We start from the raw sequence: 27,523 nt of genomic DNA on the forward strand, positions 1-27,523 counted from the left end.
GAACTTGCTCCCGTGGGTCCTTACCCCGTGGGAAGAGTGGGGTGGTGATCTTCCCACCTGTGATGTGGGCTGAGGCAAGACTTCCAAGAGAAATGCCAACAGGGCTCCTGTGGTTCCCTAACAGCCTTGCCCTTGGTTTTCTGGCCCCTGTGCATCCTTCTCGAATGAACATGTGTGCTTATTTCAAATATAAGGGGGCCAGGAGAAAATGAGGAACAGCATCTGGCTTGATAGTAACCAGGTCAAGAAGAACCCAGGAGAAAAACCAAGTAGCAATGATAAAGAGAGACTGTGTAGCCTCGAGGAGAAGGAAAAAAACAAAAACAAAAACAAAAACAGCCCAGACTAAGAAGGGCCAGATGGAAGGACTGACCTGCAGGAAGACGAAGCTTCTCATCCTCGACCCAGCCACACAGGTAGAAACGGGCAAAAAGAGATAAAAATGATTGTGAACCCTTCCCAAGGATGTTCACATTTTATCAGACATAAAAGTTGTAAGCTAAAAGGCTAAAGGGTGATTGTAAGGGAGAAATGTGGTCTCTAGGCTAGTAGAAAGGATGCTTGGAACTACGCAAATGCACCATCTTCCCAGTCATATAGGGAGAATACATACATGCATACATACATACGCTACTTACATTTTATAAAATACAAATTATATTATTTATATTATATGATATATAGAATCATAAATTGTATTATGTTATATAATGTATAGAATATAAATTACATTATTTATGTTATACAATATATAAATTCTCTTATTTGCATTATTTAATAGAGTTGGTCCTCTGTATCCATGGACCTCACATCTATGGAATCAACCAAATAAAACTGAAAATATTTTTAAAAGAATGACTGCATCTGTCTTAAACATGTACGGACGTTTTTCTTCTCATTATCCCTAAACATTACAGTACAACAACTAGTTACTTATCATTTACATTTTACTAGGTATTATAAGTAATCTAGAGATTATTTAAAGTATATAGGAAGCCGGGCGTGGTGGCGCACGCTTGTAATCCCCGCGCTTGGGAGGCAGAGACAGGAGGATCATGCAGGTTTGAAGCCAGCCGCGCACACTGGCTTAGGAGACCCTGTTTCCAAATAAAAAATATAAAAATAGGTCTGGGAGTGTAACCCGGAGGTAGAAGGGCTTCCAGGAACCCCAGTACCACCAAAAATAAAAATAAAAATAAAATAAAGTATATAGGAAGATTACATAGATTATATGCAAATACTATGCCAGTGCATGCGTGCATGCATGCGTGCATGCATGCGTGGTGTGTGTGTGTGTGTGTGTGTGTGTATGTGTGTGTGTGTGTGTGTGTGTGTGTGTGTATTACTGGGGACTGAATCCAGGGGCATTCTACTTCCACACTACACCCCAGCCCTATTTTATATTTTTATTTTGTAGTAGGGTCTCTCTAGGTTGCTGAGAGTCTTGCTAAATTTCTGAGGTTGATCTCTGGCCTGTGATTCCCCTCTCAGCCTCCCAAGTACTAGAATTGTAGCTGTGTCCCACCAGGCCCCATGTACGTTATTTTATGTGAGGAACTTCAGCCTCTGTGGATTTGGGTATCCACAGGAGACCCTCCAGTGTATGAGTGTGTGTGTGTGTGTGTGTGTGTGTGTGTGTGTGTGTGTGTGTGTGAGAGAGAGAGAGAGAGAGAGGGGGGGGGGAGGGAGAGAGGGAGAGAGAAAGATTTATGCATCTTGTTTAGACCATCATGAGTGCTTTGGTCTTATCAAAATTTTTCTGTACTTCAAGACCCAGCTCAAATCCATTTTCTAAACAAGGTTCTGTTCACCCTACCCCATACCTCAGCCGCAGCATGCTTTCTGACCCTCTCCTGGGAGAACTCTCCACAGTCCTCCTCCCACTTCCCAGCACACACAGAGCGACTTCAGGACTCTGAGCTGACTTGGTTAAGGTTTAATCCTTTCTAATCCCCATTTGTAAAGTGCTCTGCATTTTGCCTGGCACTTAGTAGAGTCCTTACAAATATGTGATCAAATGTCCTGAACTGGCCAGTGTGTATGTTTGCAGCATTAGCTAGCTGACATTAGCAATGTAGCTTGTGGTCAAAAACCAAGATTTCCCTGAGTGAGAAACAAACTGTCTTATTTGGGTCTAGAACATGACTTTGGTGTCTCATCATAGGCAGATGAGCTAACTGCCTCAGATGGCAGATACAGAGGGAGAAACACATATGCACACATTTAAAATATAAATACATGCAAAGGCACACACGTAAGAAATGCATTTTGTAGTGCAGGGGCATCTTTATTCTCAAAGTGTGGCGTAGAGTGGAATGCATTAACCCAGGCCTTAAGACTTCTCAGACCTTGTAATCAGAATATAAAAGCCATCGCTGGAGATGACTTCATCAGTGGAGTCTCACTCACCTGATGGGAGGAGCATGGCCCTACCTGTTCTCCTTAAGGGACCTACACTGCATCTGCACCCACCAGGACACCACCCTGCCGCCTCCCATTCAAAGAGAAAGCCCGCGTTCTCAGAGCTGTGTGGCAGCTCCAAGAGGCAGTGGCTGTGAGTTCTGCTATGCACATCTTCGAGTTTTTAATCATTACTTTCAGTCACCGTGCTGAGGTAATTAACATGTTTAGAGACCTGCTCCTGAATCATCCGTTATAGCTCCAGCTCCAGCTCCAACGCCAGGACAAATCCCTAAGTGATTACAGTTCGGATTTCGGGGCCCACTATTAATCACCACTGCTTCTCTCTTCGGGTTGATTTATGGTGGAAGCCGCAACCTTCCGAGCAGGGAGGATTCGTCACTGTCCCCGTGCAGAGGAAAACTACCGAATGGAGGCCAGCTGGTCCCAAAGGACTCCTGCCTTTTGGGGGGTGAGAAAAAAGCCTTAAAAACTCATTCTTCTGTTCTGCATGGCTTCTCCCAATTGCCTCTGACTATCTGGGACACTTGTCAGGAGCCTCACAAGTGGGACAGGCCCCTCTCATTAATGCAGGGAGACTTCTAGGAGCGGCAGTGGCTCTGCCATATGTGCAGTGGTTATCACCTGCATCCCCAGGCATTCCACGTCACATCAGGAACCCTGCTTCCTTCCTTCTTCCTTCCTTTCTTTCTTCCTTCCTTTTCTTTTTCTTCCTTCCTTCTTTCTTCTTTTTCTTCTTTTCTTCTCCTTCTCCTCCTCCTCTTCCTTCTCCTCCTCTTTCTTCTTCTTTTATTGGTACTGGGGGTTGATCCCAGAGGTGTTCTACCTCTGAGGTACACCCCCATCCCTTTTCGTTCTTTATATCTGAAATAGGTTCTTTCTTACAGATTTCCTGAGAATGGCCTCAAACCTGTGATCCTTCCGTCTCAGCCTCCCAAGCACTGGGATTACAGGCATGAACCACCACCCCGAGTGAACCTTATTCGTTCTAGACCAATTGGAAATCGTTCAGGCCATTGTCACAAGGCCTGCACCGTGACCTTCACAGTGCCCTCCATGAGCAGAGTGCTTTTGGCACATGGACTCTGGAACATGGTCAGATGCAATTTCCCGGGTGCTGGGTGGGGCTCACATTTCTATGAGCTGAAGTGATGTGAAGACAAGGTTGGAGCATTTAGTGACTAATGCAAAATGCCTCAGAGTCTCTTTGCTTTCCCTCTGACACAGCAGAAAAGCATTTAGCATGGTGTGTAGTCCATCATCCTGAAGCTATAAGTGAAGAGAAAGGCCCCAGACAAGCATGAGGGACTTAGAGCAAGAGCAAGAAGGAAACATGTGCTGTTTTAAGCTGCCGAGTCAAGCACGTCTCTGACCCCATAATTTAATCTGTCTTGTCTACTAGTCGATTAGCCTCAGAATGAGTGCACAGGGGAAAGAGACCTGTGTTCCTCGCTCTTCAGCTTCCCCCTCGCTGTCCCTCCAGCCCTTTCTTTAACAGGCCATCAAGCCGGGCAAGACATGTTCCCTGTCTCTGCACAAGATCGGCACAGGTTGCGTAGCCCCCAGCCAGACAAGGCCTCTTTATCTGTGTGGCAGGCAGGCTGAAAGTCGCTCCCAGCTCTGAGCGTGCCCCACCAGTTCTACCAAAAAAATACAGAAAGGCTGGTTAAAGCACTGACCAAGGCCCCATGCCCTGTGTCACCCCTTAGTACAGGAAGATCCCATCTTTCCATCATAGAAGCTACTGAGTGGGTCCAGTCTCTTTCTTTCATTTAACAAATAGTGAATTGAGAAATGATCTGATGCAGACCAGAGTCTATTGAATCCCCGTGCTTTATTACTCCCCGCTTTATACAGACTAAATGAGCGGTCTCAATTTAGGTCCTGTGGATTGCTAAAAAAGACTGTGACTCATTCCAACCAGGGGGATCATGGTAGGTTTTGTGATGGAAGCAGAATCAAAAGGACATTGGAAAGGATGACAGTGACCCACTCGTGCGTGGGCGCGGAGTCAGCTGCCCGGGAGGGGAACCGTGGGGGCAATACGCAGACGGGCGGTTCCTTCACGAGCCATCTAGAAGGGCCATTATTCAGAGGCATTAGGACTGGGCCTGATTCCAGGTAAGGACTGGGTAAGTACCAATTCAGTTCCGCTCCTCCTGACCTCCCGCCCAGATCCTACCAGTCAATTTCTCTTTGCTGGCAAACATTTCCATCTGGATATGCTTCAACACTTTGCTCCAAATTCTCATGCCTGCAAACTTTATCTTCTAAACTTCCAATTTCTAGCAAAACAGCCATCTCTAACTCTTCTTTCTTGTTAATCTCCATCTGAGTGTTTCCAACCCTCGTCGTTGCTTTTCGCAGCCATTTGCATTTGTTCCTCCTTCTTACTTCCCTCTTTAAAAGAAAGATTTCATTTGATAATCTCCCCACCCTGTAGTGACTTGGTATTTAATTTTTATTTATTTTATTTTTACACAATTTTTAGGTACTGGGGATTGAGCATTCTACCTCTGAGATACACTCCAGCCTTTTTAAATTTTTGTTTCAAAACAGGGTCTCACACTCAGCTATACTCTAAAGCCTTCATCCATGACCTTGATTCTCCGGGAAATTTTTGAAATTAAATTATATTTTAACCAGAAATTTAAATTTATTTTCTTTATGTTCAAAATATTTTATTTCAAAACCTAAATAAAACCTCTAGCTTCACTTGTTCTTAACTGACTTAAAAATTACTGATTTGGGAGGCCACACATTTGGGTGATACATCATGTCTCCTTTGTCTTTGCAGTAGATCACCCTCCGACATGCATATGTGTTATGAGGATGCCAGTTGCCTAGGTTACTCTTCAGGAATGGAGGCCACTTTTGCACAGGACACTGACCCCTCACTTGGACCTGCAGCTGTCTGATGGGTACCTAGGGCAGGATGAAAGTTTGGCATCCCTGCCTCCATCTTGCTTCTGTGTCCTGTGCTGCCTTAAACTGTGGGTCAGATTCTACTCAGCTCTGCATGTAAACATATTGTACAGCTGAGAAATGTTTTGTCCAAAACAATAATATGGGGTTAACTTGACCTAGACTTGCCTACTCTCTCTTTCTCTCTCCCTATCAAGACTAAAGATCCCTGCCAATTTCCATGAAAAAGAGAAATGAGGGACAAGTCCCTGCAAGATCTCTGCCTGTTTCCAGAAAAGACATGAATATTCCTCCTGTTCATTAGTCCATCTCTCACCCTCATTATTCTTATCCTCTGTCCGTAACCCCTCATGCTCCTGAGGCTACGAAGCTGATTGATGAGCCACGCTCTCTCTTCTCCATTTCTTCTTCTTTGGTATTTCCTTCTCTCCAACAATCATCTCTCAGATACTGGTCTTTTCATGAGATTTCAAACCTGGCTTTGGTAACACTGCATTCATTTGCTGTTTTATCCCACAAATAATTTGTAGCCAATGGGTAACCTTTATATACCATGGCTGTACAAGTAAAGTAATGATAAAACAGCTTTGGTCTTATTGTCATTACTGTAGAAGAGAGAGGGACGGTGATAGGGTGAGAGACTCTCCTAAAGAAAGAGGAATCAGAGAATGGATGCCTGGGGCTGAAGCAAAGAGATGATGCTCCCTGAGAGAGAAGTGGATTCTGGAAGATCAGGGCAGGGGATGACGGCAAGGAGGCAAGCACCCCTGGTGTTGGAGATCTACCTGCACATCCCAAGGGGACCAACTTCTCAGGGACTGGTGTGAACCCATCTAAAACCAAACACAATAGGCCCCACTGCCACCGAGGGCAAAGGAAAGGCCAAGGCTGAGCTGAGCTTGGAGAAAACAGAAGCCCCGAGACACCAGACTTTTCTGTGCCTCTGAGATAGTGGATTCAATCTCTGCCCATCTCTGAATGAACCTGTCAAAACAAACAACAAGTTCTAGCTGTGATCCACCAGGCTAAAAGGTAAACACAATTAAAAAGAAAGTCATGCCCTGGGCGTGGTGATGCACGCTTGTAATCCCCGCGCTTGGGAGGCAAAGTCAGGAGGATCGTGCAGGTTTGAAGCTAGCCTCGCTGGCTTAAGAGACCCTGTTTCCAAATAAAAATATAAAAAATAGGTCTGGGAGTGTAGCCTGGAGGTAGAAGGGCTTCCAGGAACCCCAGTACCACCACCAAAAAAAAGTCACAATTTCTCAGGGTACTATGTCAATTCCTCCCAGTTCCTTGAGGATGAACTGTGTGAGAACAGCATTAACCATGCACGCTAAGCCTTGCTGTCCTCATCTGTGGAATGCCATGCCTGCCAACCAGGGCTGCGGGTTGTTCTGTAAGAGGTGTTGCTCTCAAAGGTGAAGGTGCATCCCGCAAAGGCAGTCCAACTGTAAGCCAACTGTAAGCTGTTGTGAGTAAGTAATCACGTGTCTCGAAGTGCTGTGCTCAGGTGGGTAACCTGTGGCTCCTACCCTGAACGTCAGAGCAATGGCCCAGGGCCAGATTGGCTTCCTGATTCTCTACCCAGTCTCCCCTGACCCTTCTGGTTAAAGCCAGCTCCCAGCATCCCCAAGTGGGATGAGAAACCAAGGGCTATTTAGTAGTTTTTCTGCTTGAACCATAGAATCCCCAGCCTTACCTGTTTCCAGCAAGTGATAGAGTTCCCTATGTGTCCCCTGAAGCTGACCTTCCTCAGGATATAGTGAGTGTGGAGAGAAAGAAAAAGAATGTCTCTTATTTGATTCCCTAGCCCATACTAAGCTGAACCCCAAATAGAGGATTCCTTCTAGGAAGAGCAGAATGAAAACAGTTTTCTTATAAATATACAACATGTGGATCCATTCTGTATTTGTTCTCAAATGAACAATTGTACACCCCAGCACACAGTCAGCTTCTGGTCAATTTACCTCCACTTAAAGGGATAGCAGGAAGGAGGGCGCTATAGTTTAGACCTGGAATGTTCCCCATCGGGTGGCACTGTTGGGAGGTCCCAGCTGAGTCTAGTGGGAGGCCTTTAGGCCGTGGAGGCGTGCCCTTGAGTGAAACTGTAGTACTCCAGCCCCTTCCTCTTTTTTGCTTTCAGTCAATGAGAGGACAGCTGCTCCACCACACACTCCTGCCATGATGTGCTGCCTCACCATACACACAAAGAAACACAAAGAAACCAATTACAGATGGGAGCCTCCTAAACTGTGAGCCAAAGCATACCTTTAGAAGTTGACTCTTTCTAGCATTTTGTTACAGTGGCAGAAAGCTGACTGCCACAGTGGGGGAAGGACAGCATGCTTGGGAAACTAGTACTTCACTATACTACAAGTCTAGAGGAAAAGCATCTCTGAGCGTGATCAGGAAGCCCTGTGGGGAGTTCCTCCACTCTGATGAGGCCACTCTCTGTTTAACTGCTCCCGGTGAAGATCGCCTTGGGATGCTTCAATCTGGGCTTCGGGCTCCTCGGGGATAGCAGTCCTTCCCCTTGGGCCCTGCCACATCAGGGACCTGCAACCCAACCTCAGAGGGCACAACAAAGCAGGAAAACCTCAACATCCAGGGCCCAGGCTTGGGCTGGCTTGAGTGTTGCCTTGAATAGTATTGAATATGGTGCTGTTGTGTTAATACTTTTTGACCTCCTGAAATTTGTACCAAGGTTTATCAAATATTTTTAAGAGTTAAGCCACAACTCTGATACATAGTAACTTTGTATAGAATCACTTAGTCTAGAATGAGAATTTTAAAATTCACCATATGATTAACATGACACCTGCCAATTTGTGTACACCAGAAACTATGGCTGCAGCTCTGAGACCAATACCACCAGTGGTTCTCCTAAGTGCCTGGATGAAGTATCCCCTTGACCTTGGCTGTCCGTGGTCAGGATGAGACCCTCACGGCTGACCCCAAGGGATTAGTCGGAGGATCAATAGCAGATCATTTCCCTCTTATGCTGTTCCTCTGTACCCAAAACATGAGGGCCACCAAGGGACTCAGGACCTAAAAACAAGAGTGTTCCTTTGGTCTGGGGAGGCCCAGTGGTCATCAGGAGCTGCCTCTCCAAACCTCCCATTCCCCAGCTCTCTGGCTTCTTCCCACCCCATTCTTCAACCCTCTTCCCTGAGCATATTCACAGTGTGGAAGTTTCAGCTTCTTGATACCCACTTGAACACACTTCTATTTCTGCTCAGGGAGAAGGCAGCACAGAGAGGAACAAGTCCAGAGAGAGAAAATGGGGGGTGGGGGGGCAAAACCAACACCATGTGAGGCCCACTGCTCCTGGATGAGGAGGTCCACTCCTCAGCAGAGTGCATGGCTCCATGGCCCCTGCTGAGACCTGGCCATGTTCTGACAGATGTGCCCCACTGTGTCACACACTGCAGATGCTGCCCACAGAGCCTCTTCACTTGCCTGGGTGGACTACTCTGGGCTCCACTCCTGCCCTGCCCAGAGCCTGGGAGTCGCCAGGCCCTTTCTGTTCTCACTTGGGTCCCAGCTTCCAGTGTGAATAGTACTGACAAGCTCAGGCACCTCGAGTTCCTCCACTGTTTTCTTTTGGGGCCCTCAGGACCTGCTGTGTCATGTGCCAACCATCCTGCATAAATTACAAGTTTCCCACACTTTCCACTGAGGAAATTCTCCTGCTTTGATCCAAGAGGAGAAGTGTGTATGCACAGCACCCTCAGGAAGGGGGTTCCTCTGTCTGAATTCGCAAGGGCCCCAGCTTTGTGGGTGGAGGAGATAGCCACCAGGGAGTGAGGAGACAGGATGGAACTGGCTCATCGCTCCACAGCCTGGGCACTCACCGTCGCTGCCTCCTCCTCTCCCTCCTCCTCCAGACCACTTCTTAAAGCTTCGGCAGAATCTAGCTAATATTCCTCGACTTAGTGTGCTTCAGAATCATCAGAGGTCTTGCTAAAACACAGACTGCTGGGTGCACACCCGAAACCCCAGGTTCGGTGGGTCTGGGTGGGGCCTGTGTGTCTACCAAGGTCCCAGGTGAGGTGTGAGAATATCGCTCATCCACGTGTGGTGCCTGAGCCAGCACCACCCGCATCACATGGGAGTCTCACTCAAGGGTTTGTTACAAGTGTAGAACTTGGGCCCATTCTGGACCTACTGAATCAGAGCCTGCATTTGAAAAAGAGACACAGGGGATTTACATGTACTTTAAAGTTGCAGAAGCAGCTGCTCAGCGCCGATTTTTGAAACACGGTCCATAAGTCATTTGTGTTGGAAACACCCAAGGCTCTCATTAAACATGCAGATTTCTGGGTTCTACCCCCCCACCCCAACTCCTGAGATAGGTTCTCTGAGCAGAAATTTTTCAGAAGCATCCCAGGTGATTTTGTTAAAAGATTTAAGTTGAGATTATAGATCAAAGGTTTGAGGACCACACGAAGCAGATACTGCCTTTTTGAAGACCCTGGGTCCCAGGGCTCACCCCCAACTCTGCAGCAGGGTGGTGGGCCTCCTCCTGCATCATGACAGCATCAGGTGCACAGAGAGCTGCACACTACTGCTTGGGGGACTTGAGTCGGGGGAGCATTTGCCATCAAGAGCCACTGAATCTGGCTCCTGGCTCTCCCAGCCACTGTTACAGGGAGGACAAGTGGGAGCTTCCCTTCGGGCCCACCGTTTCTAGTCCTGGCTTTGGCATCATGGGAGATGGAGATGCTCTCTGGCATCCCTACATCTCCAGAGCCGCTTCCTATGGTGCCTGCTCCATTCTGCCCGTGGTCTGCAGGCCGCCCTCCTTGCACCTCTGAAGCTCCTGCCGCAGTCTCTGGCCTTCCCCGCGTCCCATGGACTCTTGCCAGCTCTGGCAGGTCACTAGTTCTTTGCATGCCGGCCTCGCCGCCTCCTTTTATAACATTCTCATGCACCATCCAGACTCACTTGAGTTTCAAAAGCCTCTCTGCCAGTCTCCTCACACACTTGTTAAATTACTGAACCACCTGAAAGCCCACTCAGAGAGAAGATGAGGATTAAAACACTCTCTCGAATCATGCCATGTTTTTAAAGGGACACAATTCTCCTACGATTTCTGACAATTTAGAGACATCTGAAGTTCGCACTTGTAGCTACCCACTCCTTTTCTTCTTTTCTTTCTAAGCCAGGGACCATGGGAGTGGAAATGGTGTTGAGAACAGAGGGAGCGATTAGGCAAAGGTTCACACTGTTTGAGAGACACTAACCAGGGAGAATGCTCCAGAGGGCAGTGGGTTAAGGGCTTAACAAGTCTTGTTCGAGGCTGAATAACCCCATTTATGCACCTGCTCAGTGGATATTTATTATAAGCACTTACAGGTAGTGAACTCAAAATTGTCCAGCTAGGGGAGGAGGCGGAGTGAATGCAGAGTCCACAGACAACAAAAATGGAACGCAAAGGAGAGAGGCAAGATGGCACAAGAGGAAAGGCAAGCAGAAGCCATTTCTGTGAACGAGGGGAAATGCAGGTGGGCTCCTGGGGGGAGGCGGTCTCTGAGTTGTAGTTTACAGCACCAGCTGCCCGACAAAGCAGAATGTGGAGGCCGAGGGCGTCCCAGGAGCTGCTCAGCACCGTCCTTTCACTGAGGCGTGAGACAGTCACTTTTCTTTACATCCTGGAAAGAAACTTCTTTCCTTGTGCCTGGCCATAGCTTACAAAACTTCCATAGAAACAGCCTGGAGACTGGACACCCCTCATGTCAGCCCCTTTGTAAACCAGGGAGGCGCCCAAGAAATGGTCATAAAGATTCCACCTGGCCAAGAAAGCCATGGTGACCCAGGGAAGACCCAAGTCCTCCTCTGCCAGGTAATTTAGCATGTGGGAGGTGACAGCGAGTCCTGATGTTAGGCTCTGCTGCCTATAGCATGCCCCGCTGGAACTGCCTACCTTCTGACTGCCCATTGAACCTAGGGGCCCTTTATCCACAACTCACTTTAATTTTTTACTTACTTTAATTTTATGTATTTATTTATATATTGAGGGGGGTGCTAGAGGTTGAACCCAAGGGCATTCCACTGAAGTTATACCCCTAACCCTATTTTATTTTTCATTTTGAAACAGGGTCTCACTAAATTGCAGAGGGTCTCGCTCTGGCTTTGAACCTACAATCCTCCTATCTCAGCCTCCTAAATACTAGGATTATAAATGTGAGCCACTATGCTCGGCTTTTATCTTTTACTTTGAAACAGGATCTCACTAAATTGCTGAGGGTCTCACTAAATTGCTGAGGCTGGCCTCAAACCGAGATCCTCCTAAGACTGTCTTAACCTCCTGAGGACCAATATTACAGTTGTGCTCACACCTTCTGGGTTCAGTCCCTGACTAGAGCTGTGTATTCCAAGCATCTTGGTTGCCAGATCTCTTATATAACAGGGTCTGCTGTTTTCTGAGAAAGGAGTTTATCTCATGGCTCCACACAATGCCCCTTAATAGAAAGAGCTTAGCATCATCCTGGGTCTTCAGCTTCAAAGGAAAGCCTCTTCCAAGACAAAAACCGTTGATTATCCCACTTAACAGCTATTAAGTGGTGTTAATTACCTGCTACATTCAGCAGGTAGGGAAAATTTTGCTCAAAACAAACAAAAGAGGGTGAATTCAATGAGACAGAGACCCTTGGTATTTGGGAAGGGAGCACAAACTGTCATCATCATCATCAATTAATATTTACTGAGTGCCTGCTGGTGCGTGGACCAGGGCGTGGGTGATTTGCTGAACATCCTGACCCACAGCTCTAAATGCAGAGACAAGACAAATGAACATGGCCTGCCCAGATGGCCCAGGGAGAGCAGGCTGTCTGAATCTGAGCACAGGCATATGCACTTGTCCAAAGTCTGGCTAGGGCTCACAGTAGCTGGTATGTCCCAAGCTTTAACAGGAGCTGACTTACCAAATTAACATTTTTGAGGAGAAGACTAAATAATATTGTAACTTTTGCTTCCAACAAGTGCTTTAGAGGCAGTATCTTAGTAAAAACAGTACTTGATTAAGGGACAAGAAATAGGCCCTAGCCCCAGCTATTGAGAAGTTACAGAACCTTGGGTAAATTATTTAATCTCTGAGGGCTCAATTTTTCCACTTTTAAATTGGGAATCATAATAATAATATCTATTTCATGGGTTATCAGTATTAAATGAGTTAATATGTCTGAGGCACTTTAAATAGTATCTGGCACAGAGTAACACTCCATAAATAATAATAAATAATACCTGTAAAAGAAGCATTTGACCTGCACAATCTCTACAGTCCTTTTCAGCTCACATTTTCTACATACTTTGTAAAAGATAACGATTAAATGTCTATCGTAGCTTCCCTTTCCTTCTCTAATTTATTTCCAGTGCTTGAAAAAAAATTTTGTGCTGGGAATCAAATAGATGGGCATTCTGTCTCCAAGCTACACTCCCAGCCCCCCTTTTTAATAATAAAACCGGGTTTCACCAAGTTGCTGAGGCTGACCTCAAACTTGTGATCCTTCTGTCTCAACCTCCCAAGAATTAAGAGAATTTTTTAATTCTCTCTCTAAACTTTTTTCCAATCCCTAGAAATGCCATGTATGTAGGGGACCTGATCATTTTGGGTGCCAATAATAAATTCTTCTTGCTATGGTTTGAAAATGACTTTCCCCACTGAACTCATGCAAGAGTTTAGCCTCCAGATTTTATGTTAATGGTATTAAGAGAATGGAAACTTAATCCAACTATAGTTTTAGAGATGAGGCTTTTGGAAAGTCACTAGATTAGACTGGGTCACAAGGGTAGAGCCTACAATTGACCTGGTGGCTTTATAAGGAGAGGGAGAAACACCAGACAGAGACAGATAATATATTCCCCACCCCCATGTTGTGATACGGCTGTTTGGACCTTGAAACTCCAGAACTGTGAGCCAAAACAAACGTCTTTTCTTTATAGGTCAGGCTGCCTCCCGTGTTTTAAATAATGAAAGAAAAATAGACGAATACAACTCCAAGGAAATAAAGCTCTTGAATCAGTTCTCTGCACACATGTGCGTGTGCAGTACTGCTTTGTATATATGTCTTGGTGGGTCCCTCTTCATAAAAGTGTTCTTTCAGCACAGGGTCTGGCATCCTGGCAAGTGTCCAGCAAACTCACGATTTACTCAGTCAACAAACAAGCGCTGGACACCAGCAATGAGGGTGAAATGCCGTGGCCAGGATGAATTAGATGAGCACCATCGCAGGCTCCAGGCATTCCCAGGCTGGCGGAGACTGGACGTGCTACAGGCTGCACTTGCACGATGATAAGCCAGGGGTTGAACGCAACAGCCTCAAATACAAGCTGGGTAAAAACAGAGGTGAGCTGTACCCTGGCCGGCAGCCACCGGGAGAGGCAGAATCGCAGCAACTCCTGGGGCCATCTCTGAGTCTTGAGAACCACGACAGCGAATTGCCAGGAGCTTAATAAAAATCCTCTGCCCTCAAATTTAAGAACAAGTCTTCCTCCCCGTCCAAGGATAACATGAAAATTTGTGAAGCATTCTCTACTTTTAAAAATGTACAAACACACACACACACACACACACACACACACACACACACACACACCACGCCCCACAATGGAATTTTACTAGGCCATAAAGAAGAACAAAATTATGTCATCTGCAGGAAAATGGAGTGGACTGTGATGCTCATGAGATCAGCCAGGAGGAGGAGGAGGAGGAGGAGGAGGAGGAGGAGGAGGAAGAGGAGGACACCATGGAGGCCAAAAGAAACCAATGGAACAAGTAGGAGGAAAGCCAGAGGGCAAGGGGTGGAGAAATCCGTGGGGCGGGAGGGGGGGGGTTGTGTTTCATGACAAAGGAGAGAGGACAGCCAGACACTGCCAAGGGAGGTGAGCCACGTGTAGAACCAGAGATGGTGGTGAGCAGCATGGCCGTGAGGAGGCAGAGGGCGGCCTGGTGGGCACGGGGGCATGGGCTTCCTTCCTGGTTGTTGCTTGCTTTCCAGGCAGGCATGGGATGAGCACAGCTGCAGTGAAAGTGGGTGTCTACAGGCCTGGTGATCCCACCCATTGCTTGATAAGGTGACAGGAACTCTGGACTGGCCTGCAGTTTGAACACTATGTTTTCCTTCCAAACCATCAGCCTCCAAGTGAAATTATAGAAGTCTGCGACTCTCCTGTACCCCTGGCAGCTCTTGGGGATAGTGTTGTCACGTATGTTAAGAGTAGCTGGTTAATAATAATAATAATAATAATAATAATAATAATAATAACTTAATCAATGAGTGGCTGAGCAGCACAACCTGAGGGCTGATGAATCACTCCTCCCTGGAGGGTCAGTCCTGGTCAGCTCTCACACCCCATCCATTCACTCAACAGATGAAAATGGGGCCAATGGGGCCAAGAGTCCTGAGCTGGGCAGAACGTGCACAGCCTCCAACTTTAGCCCAGCTGAAGTGTGCAAAACACAAGCAAGTCCTTCCGAATGCATGCTCTGTGCACACTGGGACTTGCAAAGCAAGCAGTCCTGCACTCCTTGCAAAGCAACTCCACGTGAGCATTCAGTCCTGAAGAGAGCAAGGGAAAGAGGTCAGTGTTCACCTCCTTTCTTCTGCTGCCCCCGGCCACTGATTCCCCTCCATCCCTCACTTCTTCCCTGTGTGCCACATGAAAAATATGGCCAGACGAGCTGATTGTTAGTGAGTTTAAGGAAGGGACTGGGCCTTACAGTAATCTGTTCTGATAGGAAATTTCAGAAATGTTAAGAGTGGAAGATAGGAAGTACTAGTACCAGCTTGTGTGTTTCCAAGTTGGTTTCTGGAAGCTGCTTTAATTTAGGAAGGCCAGGCCTTATAGAGGCTTCTTAAAAGACACATAATATGTATTTTATGGGTTATAGACCAATTAAAAACTGCACTGAAGTGGAGGTACTAGGGAATGAAATTACCAAATCATTTCCATGGATATACAAATATATAACAATGACCCCTACTTCTATTTGTAATCATGATACACCAATAAAAAAGAAAAATGTTGCCAGGCGTGATGGCACACACTTGTAATCCCCATGCTTGGGAGGCGGAGACAGGAAGATCGTGCAGGTTTGAAGCCAGCCTGGCTGGCTTAAGAGACCCTGTTTCCAAATAAAATATAAAATAGGTCTGGGAGTGTAGCCCGGAGGTAGAAGGGTTCCATCCCCAGTACCACCACAAAAAAAAAGAAAGAAAGAAAGAAAGAAAAAGAAAAGAAAAGAAAAATGTTAGTAACATAATAAAACTTGTTAAAACTGCATTTGAACTAGAGGACAAAACTCAGGCCAAAGTACTAAAACATTACTGTACAACTAGTTAAAAATAGCTTATGCTTTTTTCCTTTCTCCCAATAAATGGGGCTATGTGCATATAAGCTGCTTGATACTGATGATAAAAGCTCATATTTATCCAGGCTGCTCTGTGGTGTGAAGTGCTTCGCTGCCTGTCTCCCGTATTCCTTGCAACAGCTTGAGAAGATGCTTTTATAATCCCTATTTTGCAGTGTAGGAAGCTGAAGCTCGGAAGAGTCAAAGTAATTTCCCAAGGTCATACTGTCCATTAGTGACTCAACAGGACTGAAGCCCTGCTGCTGGTACCAACAGCACATGTGCACTTCCAGAAATAAACCCCTGGGCCGGCACAGGTCACGTACGCGTGGGCGAGGCTCACAGAATGATCCAGGCGATAATGCCAGGAGCCTCGCGAAGACAGAGTCATGACGATCAAAACCACACACACTCCCCAGCAGTAAATGTTTTGCTTTTCAGTAAAACCGGAGATGCTTTCTGGAAGTCACAGGTGTAGTGATTATGGTTTAAGTAAACTATCTGCCATGGGAAGGTCTCCCAGAGAATGTGTTACTCGATAACATGCTCCTAATGACCATATTTCCCTGATTGCAGGGCTCCAAAACCATTATACTAGGAAAGAGACATGTGGCAAGGGGCTACGCATACTAGGGCTTTTATTTGAGTCTTAGGTGATTTCACTAATTAATTGGGATTATTTAATGGCAACCTTTCAATCAGGGCAGTGCTGAAAAATGGTATAGCAGCTGGAAGACCTGAGAAGTTTGGCAACTTAGGATAAAGCTCTCTAGAGTTTTCAAGGTGGTTGCCAGAGCAACCTCAGGGACCAGTTTCTGCAAGAGCAGAAACATTCTATTTTAAAAACACCCAGTTGATCATCAGAGAGGCAAAACGAAACAACCAAATAATAAGGTACATATTGGAAATTCTTACAAAGATGAGCGTTTTCCCAAACTGGAAATAATTCAATCTAGGAGGAATATTTCAACCCTGGAAGCAGAAAGATTTCAAAGTGACTCCCCAGAGGTCTGATTACCGCCTGCACCTTGCACAAAATACTGAAATTAAAAGCTTCTCCTTCTGTTTGAATTTCCTCTCAACTCCTGGCTACATTATAAGTTCCTGCTGCCCTTCAAGTCTCACCTCTCTTCAAAGAAGTCTCTCCTGCATGGGTTCATTCATTCTACAAACACTTGCTCAGTTGTGTATCTTATTACTGTGAGAGAGGCATCCTGCCAGGTAATCCAAAGGAGATGAGTTCATGACACAGTCCTGCCTTTACCAAGAGCACAAGCTAAGAGAGAGGGGGGGCTCCGTGGATACCCACCTGCCCGCCACACACAGCAGCAGGAGACCACGTCCTAAATTATAAGATTCCAAGACTCACCAGTTCCCAAGACTGTTGCCCATCAGAGGTCCTTTGGTACGTCACAATCAAAGTGCAGTCTTCCACAGTCCAGAGCACCAGAGGATGGGGTGCGGGGATCTGTATTTTAAATGCTGAGTGTATGCAACCAAGTTTGAAACAACTACTGAAGATAAAAGGAGGGATTTATTCCTAACTGAACTGGTCATTAAAGATGCCATGCACGTGGCAGTGGGCTGGGGGGATAGGCAAGCCCTTATCAAGCACAGAAAGTATACTTCCCAAATGAATGGGCATGGCCTGGTGTAGCCAAGCCAAGGAGGAGCGGGGCCACAGCCTGGCAGAGGCCTTGGGAGGCTCATGAAGGACAAGTGGAAGAATTGGGAGTCGGTGCAGCTAGAGATGAGGGACCATCAAAGCCTATAAGCACAGGAGTGACATGCACACCACAGTCTCAGCAGAAGTAATCTAGTGGTGATGATTGAACTGGCAAAAAGCTGGCATCTGGCTTTGGAGAAACCAATAAGGACACCTCTGGATCTTAAGAGTAAGATGATTAAAATCCTAAGTTGGTTGTAGCATAAATAAAGAAGGAAGAGATAAGGACCCATTATTTAAAATTTTCAAATATTGTGTTTCAAAATGGATGGTAGGTGGCTTACAAATGTGTTACTAGTTAATCATGACATATTTGTCTCTGTACAGTTATATTTAGGGATACCTAAGATTGTGCTTAATTTATTTGTGTTTTAAAGCAGTTTTCTCTAGGTTTGTTCCATTTTCTACTTCAGAGAGGAAGCAATTTCATGGACACTCATCTGTAGAGGATCTCCTATGTGGCAGGGCTGCAGGAGTACCACGGAGCTTGAGGCTGCAGGAGAGGCAGCCTTGGCCCTCGCGGAAACCACAGCCAGATGATGGGAAGCAAACATGCAACCAAGACATCATTACAACAGGAAAATGGTAAAAAGAAAAATCAGTAATCCGGGTGTGGTGGTGCGCATATGTAATCCTAGTACTTGGAAGGCTGAGGTAGGAGGATCATGGGTTTAAGATCAGCCTCAGCAACTTAGCAAGACCCTGTTTCAAAATAAAAAATAGAAAGGACTGGGGGTATATCTCAGAGGTAAATGCCTCTGGATTCAAAAAAATAAAAAAGGAAGAGCCAGGTGTGGTGGCACATGCTTGTGATCCCAGCATTTGGGAGGCTGAGACAAGAGGATTGAGGTTTGCGGACAGCCTCAGCTACTTAGTGAGGCCCTTTGCAACTCAGTGAGACCCTGTTTCAAAATAAAGAATAAAATAGGGATGAAGGTGTAGCTCAGAGGTAGGATGTCCCTGGGTTCCACTCGCAGTACTGAGAAAGAAAGGAAGGAAGGGAGGGAGGGAGGGAGGGAGGGAGGGAGGGAGGGAGGGAAAAATCAGTAAAAGAGAAGGCAGAGGTTACTTCTTGGTTAGTGGAACAGAGATGGCATTGTAGGAGAAGGATCTTTAAGTTTAAACTTAAAGATAACATTTTGGCCAACAGAAAACATTGCAGGTAATAAAACAGGGTAAGAAATGGCATGAGAATCATAAATCACAGAGCGGCGGACAGCTGTGTCTGACTTATCCCTTGTGCTGTTGGCACAATCTTGACACACGAGAGGTACTAAATAATGCCAGGTAAGCAAATGAGTGTTTGCCAGGAAGCAGGTGTAAGGTTAAAAGACAGATAAGGTGGAAACCAGATGGCTTTACGATCAATGCTAAGTCCTTCATCACTCATTTATTCTCCAAAATTGGAATCCAGAGGTTTCTGGATACGGAAATTAAACTTGATTCCAGCAGCAATGTACAGGGTGAATGGGAGGGAGGGCTGGGAATAGATCAAAGACCAAGAAATATAAACAAAAGCACTAGAAAGCTACTCCAGACAAAAACAATGAGAGCCAGAGCTGTCCCCGAAGTGGCCTGGAGGAGAAGCCTTGAATTTGTTAAGCACTTGGGAAGCCGAGTCCACGGACACACAGGGGCACCTGAGAAAGGTGGGGAGCAGTGTCTCCACTAACCACGCTGGGTGGGAAAGCGCAGCTGGAAGGCAATGATGAGTTTATGGTAGGTTCAATGAAGGGAGAACTCAGCATCCTTGTCTTTCTCTCTCTGCATTCCTGTTTCAACCCACAAAATAAGAATATCCACCAAGTCTTTGACATCTTGAGGAAGTATTAAGGAGGAAGTAGCTGGCTTCTTTCGCTCTGGAACCTGCTGCCCTTGAACTGTGTACATTCTCTTTCTCCACTCCTGCAAGCCAGTGGTAGGTTGATGTGACCAGATTCCAAAGCCTGCCTCCTCCGCAACATGAACCTGGAGCCCACCCCTCTTCAAGCTGCACTCTTTCCCTCTCCTATTCTTGAAGGTGCAAGGGTCCTGCCATCTCATCCATGAAGCGGGCTGGATGTGATGCTGTACTTTAAGCCTCATTTAGACTCTTGTGTCTATCCTAAGTTAGTTTGGTTTAAAACCCACACAGGTGGAGAAGTGTGGTCCATTAGCACTCCTAATAAATACTGAGTCCAACATAGAAGTAAACAGGCAAAGATTCCCAACGAATGGCAACAACAAAAAAAAAAAAAAAAAGCACTTGCTTCGAATTGTAGTGAGAGAGAACAGGATGAAAGGTACAGATCTGGAGGCTACTGAAGATGAATGATGATCCAAGCTCCAGTACTTAAGAGATGAGCTCTGAAGACAGCAGAGTCTTGCACACAAATGCATATGGTGCTACATAGGCAGAGAGTGGTGGAAGTGGAGGTGATCTGGGGACAGACATCCCCGGATGTCTGGATGTTCTGGGGGCCATTCATATCTGGGGATGGCAAAGAGGTCACCCACTTTCTAACTCCAACTGATTGTTGTCTTGAGAATATAAAGCCACTATTGCCAGACCTTTGCTTTTCTTTTCTTTTTTTTTTAAGAAGCTTAAACTCCAGATCTTTGTGTAGAGCTTTCAGATTCTTAAAATATTAAATGGGTCAAGCAACAAATTTGCAGGCCATCACTGACCCACAGGCCATCAGTGACAACTCTGAGTTTAAGACAACAAGCAAACACGGTCAAGGGTAGAGCATGCATGAAATCCTTCATTGGGGGTGTGAGTGAAGGGAAGGCGCTGAGAGGAGATGGAGATGAAAGTATACAAGTCAAAAGGAAAACTAAGATGCTCTCCTGCCCAGGAAGCCAAAGATAAGAAGGTGCTAAGAGAGGAGAAATGAACAAAGGAGTCAGTCTACTGGGTGTGGTGACTGGGATGTCACTGGTGACCTTCAAAATATCAGCTTCAGCAGAATGAAAGGAATATCTGCCAGACTGCAGAAGATGCTGAGGTGAGTGGGAGTGAGGAAGAGCAGGCAAAGAGTGCAAATGACTCTTGCCAGAATTTGGCGATCAATGAAAAAAGAAATGTGGGTTGGTAGCGTGAAGGGTTATCAAGGTCAACAAAATGCTTTCAGAACGAGGAAAGTGAGATGTATTTGAAGACGGGAAAGTGGGGGAAAAAAGAGTTGGGCATTAATTAAAGGAAGAAGGTGTTCCAGAGAGGGGGGGGCAAGCTGGTTTGGATGTGCCTGAGGCCAGAGGATGCTGAGACATGGGTTGACACTAGAAGGGGCCAGGAGGGGCTCTGAGAAAGGAAGAGATGGTTTAGAGAGAAGAGAATGTAAGGGAGGGGGAAGAGCAGGGGACTTGGCATCCATGGCCCCCACCTACCCTAGAGCCTAGGTGGATGAGAAGAAGGGGTTGGAGAGAAGCAGAACCACTGGGAACCTTAAGGACAGTAGAGGAGGTCAGTGGCCGCCCATCAGTCCATGGCGGAAGCGTGACAGGGTAGGTCAGAGGACAGCTGCATAGCGGAGGATCTCACTGTAGTTAAAGGATGGGGATTTTGTTTTCTTGTGGTATTGGGACTGAACCCAGGGGCTTTCTACCCAAGCTATACTTCTAGCCCCTTTTATTTTTTATTTTGAAACAAGGGCTCACTAGGTGGCTGAGGCTGACCTCAAGACCAGGATTCTTTTGTCTCAGACTCCCAAGTATAGGATTCCAGGCATGTGCCACCCCGCCTGGCCAGAGGGTGGAGATGGTCTCCAGCAGTGCTTGGGCTTCTGCAACAGAGGGGAATTGAGGAGTGAGAAGAGCACGCCCAGAAGAACAGAACAACACAGATGTTCGCTTCTGTGCCTTCCTACAGTGGGTGCTCAGTAAATGCTGGAGAGTGGTACAGTCCGTCAGCTCTGTGGTTGACAGTCAGGGCTCCCAGCGGCCATGATGCTTGGAATAATGTGCTCATAAAGATTTTGTTAAAATGCAGAGTATGACCCCGGGGGTCTAAATGGAACATGCAGCGATTCCACGCTGATAACAAGCTCTCAGGAGATGCCGAAGTTGCTAGTCCATGGACCACTCATGGACCACTGGGATAGCAATATGCCAGGGGCTGCCCAAGATTCACACTGCTCATTGGCCATGATATTAAAAACAAAGTGGATATGAAGATCTAGTTAAAGTGCACATTATGCTAGAGGAGCTGCTATGGGCTGGAATCTGGATAGTTTCCCCTAAAGGTCTATGCAGCAAAGGCTGAGTTCCCCAAGATGATGCTATTGGGAGACGGTGGAACCTTTAGGAGGTGGGGCCTTGTGGGAAGTGCTCAGGTCACTGAGGGCATGCACTCAAGGGGGACTGTGGAACCTCAGGCTCTCCTCTTCTCCTGGCTCATGAGGTAAGCAGTGTTCCCTGCCACATGCTCCTGCTTTGTGACATGATGCCTTGTAAGAGGCCTAAAGGAATGGGGCCATTTGATCTCCAAAACAGTAAGCCAATTGAACCCTTTCTCTTTATATGTTAACTGTATCAGACATTTTGTTGTAGTAATTGAAAGCTAACTAATACAGGCACCCACTGAGGAGTAGAGCCTCCCAACTGATAGATAAAAGCAAAAGACTTATCAGAGTGATTTTAAGCTGAGTTTTAAAGAATGGGTAAGGGCTGGAGGTGCAGCTCAGTGGCAAAGAGCTTGACTAGCATGCACAAGATATTGGGTTCCATCCCCAGTGCCACAAAGAAAGAAAAAGAAAAAGAAAAAGAAAAGAAAGAACAAAAGATAAAAAGAGTCAACTAGAACTCTGGTTACATAACTGTGATATGGGACTAACAAAATTTTTGGCTTACCAACTATAGGCTAATTGTATATTGTTAGAGCAATAAAAATGTTTGCTAAGCTCAAATTTATTAATATGTGTATGACATATAAAATATATGAACATAGCCAGATGTGGTGGCGCACACTTGTAATCCCCATGCTTGGGAGGCAAAGACAGGAGGATCGCGTGGGTTCGAAGCCAGCCTTGCTGGCTTAAGGGACCCTGTTTCCAAATAAAAATATTTTAAAAATAGGTCTGGGAGTGTAGCCCGGAAATAGAAGGGCTTCCAGGAACCCCAGTACCACATATATATATACACACACAGCACATATAATTATAAAATCAAATAATCAAAAAAAAGATAGAAAGGGCAAAGAGAAGAAGAATTGATAAATTCAGCCCAAAAATAAGGGTGAGGGAGGTATAAGGGAGAGTGAAAATTGCTAAATCCAGCCCAGCTAGAGCTGGGAACTGCGCAGGCTTGGGAAAGCTCCTCCCCTCTGCAAAATATTCTCAACCACACATCACCACCCTTCCCCAACTCCTTTCCCCTCGCCCTCCTCTGTGAGGTTGCCTCAAGCAATCAGTATGGTGGGCTCAATCCTTTGAACACCAAGCACAGAAAGATGGAAGAGAGAGAAGGAAGTGAGAGTCCTGGGAGGGAGGGGAAAAGAGAAGACAAAGATGCTCAGCCACCAGAAAAAGTATTGGCCAGAGTGGCTTGTGACTCTGGATAATTTGATAGGGAACCGAGGCCATTCATGGGAGGCACTTCCGAAGCATGACCACAGCAGAGGAAGCTGGAAGGAGCTACCCCGGCCAGCATCCTGCGCCCTTGTTCATTTTCCCATATAAATACTTATGCGGGGTGAACAAAATACATAATCCTCCACTGCAGTGCTTCTCCATTCTGCTGTGCATTGGAAATACCCGGGAAGTTTGTTTTGTGTGTGTGTGTGTGTGTGTGTGTGTGTGTGTGTGTGTGTGTGTGTGACAGAGAACATGGATGAAGCCTGAGGAATGAAAGGCTCCGAAAGAGTTAAAGGAGACTCTACGAAAGGTCGAATCCTCCAAACACTCTGGGTTTGACTCCTGTCCTCTCCAGAATTTGCCCTCTAAGGCCCACCAGTGAGAGCAGGGGGCTGATCTTAGTCACAAGACCTATAATGTCTCACAAGGTCTTTCTGTCTTGCTTATGAATGTATCTTAGCAATTTACCCCCCCCCATTGTATTTTGGTATTTACTCTTTCCCATGAGGATTTGATAATTAACCTAACTGGAGAAGGGTATAAACACTTAGTTTTAAAGAATAAATTTTGTCAGTTGCACAAGAGGCAATTGCCCAGGTCCTTCATTTCAGGTCTCTCCCTCCCAAGTCCCAGAGAGGAATCTCCGTGTGTGTGTGTGTGTGTGTGTGTGTGTGTGTGTGTGTGTGTTACTGGGGATGGAATCCAGGGGCAATCTACCTCCAAACTACACCCCCAGCCCTATGTTTTACTCTTTATTTTGAAACCGGGTCTCACTGAGTTGCAAAGGGCCTCCTCACTAAGTAGCTGAAGCTGTCCACGAACTGCGATCCTCCTGTCTCAGCCTCCCAAATGCTGGGATTACAAGCATGCACCACCACATCTGGCTTTACCCGGGAAGTTTTAAAACCTATCCACATTTAGGATCTCTTCACAAAGGTCAATGCCTTTAAAAAAAAAAAAAGAGAGAGAGAGAGTGGACAGAATGTTCTGGATTAAAGGAAACTATGGGAAACATGAAATTAGATGCAGTGTGTGATCCATTATTGCACCCCAGATTTAAAAATTTAAAAATTAGAGCAGGGTGTGGTGGTGCAGGCTTGTAATCCCAGCACTGGGAGGCTGAGACAGGAGGATTACACAGGTTCAAAGCCAGCCTCAGCTACTGAGTGAGGCTCTCAGCAACTGAGTGAGACCCTGTTTCCAAATAAAGTATAAAAATAGGTCTGGGAGTATAGCCCAGGGTAGAAAAGCCCCTGGGTTCCACCCCCCAGTACCACAAAAATAAATAAATTAATTAATTTTTAAAATTTTTAAGAAATATTGGAAAGTATGAACATAAGCTACAATTAGATAATATTATTATAAGCACATTCTTGGGTATGGTAATGGTACTGTGGTTATGTTGGAGAAAAAAATTAGGGACAAATATCAGGATGTGTACCACTAAGTAGTTTAGGAAAAAAAAAAAAAAAAGGTATGCTAAATCACTAAATGTACCTGAAGGGAGGAGAGCGCCAAGAAAAGGCAGCGTAGCACGCGGATAACAAGCTGTGAGTCTTGGTGAGGCTATATTGGTGTGGCTGTGAGTCATTCTCCTCTTTTGACATTCCCTTACACTTGATAGTTTGCAAAAGAAGAAGCTGAGACTCCAGGGAAAAAGCCTTGTATTTGGACCCCTGAGTCATAAAGTATCCCCAGGGGATGCAAACATGAATAATCCTGCTTCATGTTATCTACTACTGGCTTCAAACCTTGCAGGAAGTCCCCAGCTGGCTGTCAGAGCCTTGAGAACCCCGCAGGGCCACACTGTCCTTGACAGTCTTCTCACCTATGCTGCTATTTTCAACAGGAAGGGGCCATGCATCCCTCCTCTTTGAAGACTGGGATTCGTGGAAGTCCCAGTAGATCTGCTGCATGGGTGACACCAGCTGCCTCGCCACAGAAGAACACACTCCCTGGCACCTTCAGTGGGCACTCTGCCTCATGAACAGCCGTTCGCACCCTCACCTCACCCCATGTGCAGGTACAGACTATGGGCACGGTACAGTCCAGTGTACCGGACTCGCCCATGGCCACCGGGCACTACCATTCCCAGCCATTACTCACCCTGACTTAGAACGCACCAGGCACTGACGAGGAGGTCTGCAGAGCTGCAGCGACTTGGTGTGTCGAGGGGAGGGACAGCGGGAGTTTCCCTTCTTCCACTTAAGTATCCACTGTGTGCCAAACTAGTCAGCAGCTAGTGACGAGGCTACCAGGGCCTTACAGAAGCAGGACATGGTTCCTGCGCATAGAAATCCTAGAAATACAGTTTCCTCTTTCAGTTAATAAACTGCTTCACACGCTCTTCTCATTCAAGAACTGAGGAGGGATACCAGAAAGAGGCAACCTGCAGGTAAAGGCAGCAATGCTAACAAAAAATCAGTAGCTGGCCATGATCACAGCCAGGCCAAGAGAACTATGAGCCACCATTGCTAACATTTACCAAGTGCTCTTTGGGGCACTTTTCGCAAACTTGGCTACACACTGGGATCACCTGGGAAGTTTTATTTTATTTTTTATTTTTTGCAGTACTGGGGATGGAACCCAGGGGCATTGTACCTTCAAGCTATACCCTCAGCCCTACTTTTTAGTCTTTTTTTTTTTTTTTTGCAGTATTGGGGGGATGGAACCAAGCTACACTCCCAGCCCTATTTTTGTTTTTTTAGTCTTTTTATTCTTTTGAAACAGGGTCTCACTGAGTTGTGAAGGGCCTCGCTAGCTAAGTAGCTGAGGCTGTCTGCGAACCGCGATCTTCTGGTCTCAGCCTCCCAAATGCTGGGATTGCAAGTGTGTGCCACCACGCCAGGCTATTTTATTTTTTTAATATGCTTTTATTGGTGCATTATAGACTCATATCATAACGTACATCATGTCAACAGTGACATACACTTCAGGAGTTTTTAAAACTATTGGTACAAAGTCCTATCCCCAGAGACTCTGATTTTTTCTGTTTGGGATAAAGACTATCAGGAGTCTTCTGTTTTGTTTTGTTGTCTGTACTGGAAATTGAACCCAAGGACATTCTACCTCTGAGTGATACCCCCAGCTCTTTTTATTTTTTACTTTGAGACACAGTCTCTCTAAGTCTCCAAGGCTGGCCTCAAACTTGTAATTCTCCTGTCTCTGCCTCCCAAGTGCGGAGGCTACGGGGGCATCAGGATGTTTAAGAAGCCCCCGGGTCACCATCCACATCTATTAGCCTGTCTCCACTGTCCTCTGTGACTCAGCTGCTCAGGTGACTGTCTCTGACCTCTCCTCTTCCAGGTATAGGACCATATGGGATGCTGAACGTCAAATCATTGACTCCTCAAAGATTACTGACCCTTCAACAGGTGAAAACAAGGCTCTGACCAGATGCAATAGGAGGGCCTTAAGAGGTGAGAAACAGCTCCAGCTGTGGGAAGAGACAGGGCCACGGTTTCTCCCCCCAACCTGGGCAGTGTTCATATACCACTGAGGCCCCGCCTCACCTCCTGACTTTCCAGTCCAGTGACCGATGAGGTTTGAGCATGGAAGTTAAAAGTCAACTGATAACCAGCGCACTTCTGGAGGCCCAGGACAGTGGACAGAGAAGCTGGTGTCTGAAGGAGAAGCCCTGCAGCTTCCCAGGAAAGTTTTCACTAACCCACAAGGAAAAGGCCCAGTGGGGGTGGGAGGGGGAGAGGGTGGAGGAGGGAAGGGCAGTCAGGGTTCCGGAATCTACCTGGACTCTGGCAGGAGCTCTCCTCCTTGGCTGCCATCTGAATCTCTCCGGAAGCTTTTGAAAACACCACTATACATGTCTCTGTGACTGAGTGTGGGGATGGGGCCCCATCTGGATCCCTGGGTGTTAAAAGCTTCCCTGGGAATTTGAATGTGCTGCTGAGATTGAGAAGTGCTGGTCTGTGAGAACAATTCTGCTCAATTCTGCATCTACCTGGGGAGCTCCAGATGCCCCCTCTGTAGCATGCCAGCCTGTGCTCCCCCCTCAAAGAAGATCTAGCCGTGGGGACGCTGATGTAGTGAAGCAGACACCCTCTTATACTACTGGTTAAATATAAATCGCTTTAGACTTGTTGGGGAAACAATCTGGCAATTTTTAGATAAGTACAAATTTATATATTCTAGCCTTACAAGGAAACTCATGTCTCACTCCTGGGATATGAAATCACAAAGATGTTTATTGTGGGACTGTTGGTAGGGGCCAAATAAACAAAACCGATAACTTATATAATATCCATAAATCTAAAATAACTGAATAAATTATGTATTCTAAGGAAGACCATGCAAGCTTCTATAATCATTTTAAGAGAGATCTAGAGCTTTTGACCTATTGGGGTATCCATTATGTAACAGTATGTGGAGAAAAAGCTAGTTACAGCAGACCCCTCTTATCCTCAGGGGGTACATGCTAAGACTCTCAGTGGGTGCCTGAAACCTCAGATAGTACTAAGCTCTATCACTTAACACCCTTTCCATCTTAACTGAGCACTGATCATCCATTATGGCCACAACTTTTGCAGTTTG

General features: G+C 46.2%; 1 protein-coding gene across 3 annotated transcripts in view; it reads right to left on the reverse strand.

Annotated features, from left to right (window-relative positions):
• The window catches only part of CNIH3 (cornichon family AMPA receptor auxiliary protein 3), a gene marked incomplete at both ends in the record, with an annotated part of 122,233 nt that overhangs the window by 9,178 nt on the left and 85,532 nt on the right, over positions 1–27,523 (reverse strand). The window lies entirely within an intron of this gene.

Source organism: Muscardinus avellanarius (assembly GCF_963383645.1).
Source record: "Muscardinus avellanarius genome assembly, chromosome: 7".
NCBI lineage: Eukaryota > Metazoa > Chordata > Mammalia > Rodentia > Gliridae > Muscardinus > Muscardinus avellanarius.